The sequence below is a fragment of the Rhopalosiphum maidis genome, chromosome 3, assembly GCF_003676215.2.
Source record: "Rhopalosiphum maidis isolate BTI-1 chromosome 3, ASM367621v3, whole genome shotgun sequence".
Taxonomy (NCBI): Eukaryota; Metazoa; Arthropoda; class Insecta; order Hemiptera; family Aphididae; genus Rhopalosiphum; species Rhopalosiphum maidis.
The window spans coordinates 70,884,052-70,887,800 of NC_040879.1; the positions used below are offsets into that span (position 1 = coordinate 70,884,052).

At 25.6% G+C, this 3,749-nt stretch overlaps 1 pseudogene; it reads left to right on the plus strand.

Annotated features, from left to right (window-relative positions):
* Positions 1–656: 656 nt before the first annotated feature.
* Positions 657–2,353, plus strand: LOC113558150 (annotated as a pseudogene).
* The last annotated feature ends 1,396 nt before the right edge of the window (positions 2,354–3,749 follow it).

The window sequence follows — 3,749 nt, forward strand, 5'->3', positions numbered from 1 at the left end:
ATTTTAATGACATAAAATTAGCATAATAACACGAAAAAATATATAAATTAATAATATTGTTTAATTAATCCCGATGGATGGTGTTATTTTTTTGATAATAAATTGAATATATATTAGGATACATATTAAATACGAGTATTTGGGTTCATAAATGTAAATCTAATTCCAGTTTCAATAGTTTTTTTATATTTATTATTAGTGTACACATGAATAGAAAATATTTTTCACAAAAGTACATTGTTTAAAAAAAGCATCAATTGTCTTATCGGTGCTTCTGATATTTCTGGATACTCAATATATATATATATACTATATATACTTAAACACTGTGTATTTATATCTAATTATATATTTTCTAGTGCAATACAAATAATATATTGGTATTTTCGTATATAAAATAATATATAATATTTTAAACTTACGTTCGCGGTGTCCACCTGGTATACATGTTAGCAACCAGCAATCTACGAATCCTATTTTAGAAAATACTGTTCTAGAGAATACTTGGATTTTAAAATTGAAATGATACTGATAAAATTATTATTTTTTGTCTATAGAATTCAACCATTAATTGTGATGACAAATTAAAAAAATATGTTAATATAGTAAAACAAAATACTACTCGTCAAATTGGATTATATGTGAATGCAAGAAGCATGATAGAGTTTAATAATAATGCAACAGCTACGGGTTGTGAGTAGCTTAAGCAAATTTTTAATATATTAACATATAATTAAGTTTATTTATTATTAAGTAACAATTTTATCCATGAAAAAATTATTTTCGTTTCGTTCGATAGGGTTTGATTTTGAGAAGTTAAATGGTTATATGGAATATTATATAATTGGATTTGAAATGTTTAATCCATGTAATGATCTGTATAAAGGTGGAATCGTTCCATTGAATAATGTTCAAAATAACACCTATTCTTTGGTAAAGTCCTTATATAAGTAGATACCTATCTTCACCTTATAAATATTTTATTTTTCAGACAACATTTTCAAATGCTTTGAACAACTCGAAGATTGCCAAGGACAAAATTTATCTACAATTTTCAGTAACTCCAACAATTAATGATACAACGATAGAAACTCTGCCCGTTTGTTGTGTGACATATCAAAAAGTATACAAACAATACTAATTCATTATTTTGATTAATCTATTTAAACGTAATGTAAAATTGAATAAAAAAACGATACTATTGGAGTTGGTTTTTACCTACAATCAGTACAACCAGTGATAATATAATGTATTTATAATCAATGGTACAACCCATGCATTAGGCAGGTGCAGTGCTCGATTTGGGGGGGACACAGGGGGACGGAGTACCCCAACTAATTTTTCAGAAATTTTAGCGTACCCCTACTTTTATTTTTAAGGGGGACGCAGGGGACACTGCATCGTCTGCATCATTCTTAATTTTTATAAAAATACACATATCAAATGATAACATCATAATAATTTTTCTTACCATAGATTTAATAATTATTAAGATATTTATAATTATTATTTAACTAATTATCTTAAATCATCACTTCAAATTGTGCCACCAAATATTTGTTCCACGTTATATTTGTTCTAACTACTATTGCATCCTAAAATATACGTATTATGATAAATTATGGAACTATTTAAATAAATAGTGAAAATGAATTGTTTTTTATTTAGTTAGTTTTGAGTTTGCTATAATATAAGTTATAACTAAAATATACAATATATTTACAGTAAATTTTTTTTTAGTTTGAATATTTATAAATATTTTTCATATGATTTAAAGAAGGGTATAGGGAGTGTGGTGGCGTAGCCCCCATGGCTTAGTAACGTTTAACAAGTGATGGGGACGCTCTTTTTTTAAAAAGTTAACAGAGTCCCCCCCACTTTAATTTTGCCAAGTCGAACACTGGGCAGGTGTAAAGTGTATACAAGTATAAATATGTTACATATTTTGCTAAACATATTCTATGTGTAGACACTTTTACTTTAAAAATATTCTAATAACAATTTTTGAAATATGTTTTGAAAAATTTCAGTATTATGAAAATGGTCACTACAATACATTTTTGTGTGCTGATAATGCTGATTCATTGTATCAAAAAGTAATATTTTATAAAATATATTGAGTATTATTTATGTAGGAGTTTCAATATTAGTCTTTTAATTTATAGGGTAGATTTGCGAGATACGTACATGCAAAAGGAATAGTAGTAAAATATATCGATACAATTGACCCCACTGCAACATGCGATTGTAATAATCAAGATAAGTTTATAACATTTTCAATGATGTTATGTGGTTATTTAAGTGAAGCCCTATCAAAGACTGCACCAAGTTAAATACTATTACTGATACATAAATAGTAATATTTATCTATTATATTTATTAATGTTTTATGTTCATTTAGTAATGAATTTGTTAAAGCTAAATACATATATTAATTATTTGTATAATAACCTATTACTTTTTTCAAATGAGTAGTAAATAAATTTATGCTCGTTTTTGTAAGCATGAGCGTCATCGTTATTTATTTATATAATATTATATAAATATAATCTCAGTCGTCTGAAAAATTACTCCAGAAAGTTTACGAACATGATGCGTAACATTGCAGGATTAATTGTTTTAAATAGAATAAAAAAAAATTATAAAATTGTATGTGTACATAAAATAAAGTAATTAGAATATATTATTTATTTATTGCACTGATTAAGTTATTGTAATGGAAAATGGCGCTAGCATATTGTTGAACTTAAGTATCTAAGTCCTAATCGTTAAAAATGTCTATCAATTTTCAAACTCCCGTGAACATGGTGTATCACAAATTTCTGACAAATGAAATAACTTGTGTGCTAATCAATATTATGTATTTTTATTTTCATACAATTAATATAGACACTTATGTAGTTATGCTACACATATAATATAAGCTTTTTTTTTTTTTACAGAATATAAAAAATTCCAAATTTGATTTAAATTATTTTGAATAAATTCAAAATAGCCAATTTATAAACACATTAACAAAAATAGTTTTAACGTTTACAATATATGATTTGAGTAATCCAGTGATCAAGGACATACGCAAAATAAAGTTTTGGGGTGTGTTTTTAAAAATCGGTCATTGAAAAGTAGAACTTTTTTAAATAAATATACAAAAAGAATTTATGAAAATTAGGTATACTTAAAATACTTTTCTAAAATACAAACATCGATATAACAAAATTAACATTAAAATTGATTAAGTAAATAACCATGCAAAAATCCAAATATTCCGGGGGGTGTTTGAACACCCAAAACACCCACCTATGTACGTCCCTGCCAGTGGTATACAAAAGGGTAGGGTTCAATGGTTTTAGTCCTCCCTAAAATTTCTTCTTCCTCTTAAATTTTTTATTTTGTTAAATAATGTCTATTTTTCTATGGACCATGGTCTTTTGTACAAAAAACTAGCTGAACCATAAACTTATTAAGATAGTGAGCATGATTGAATTAGCTGACTCGATATTATAGATACTGACGCAGCATTATTCAATTGATATAAACATACGTTTAAATTTTTATTTCGATATGACGATATCAATGAATATCATAAATTAATATATCATATTTTACATAATCTGTTGAGCAATACATCATAGATACCAAATAGCTTGAATTATATTTATGCATAAATCACATACTCGTATGTGATTCCAATAAACATAAAACTAATTATGTTTTTATGTATTTTGTATTGTTCACTATACATTGTATAA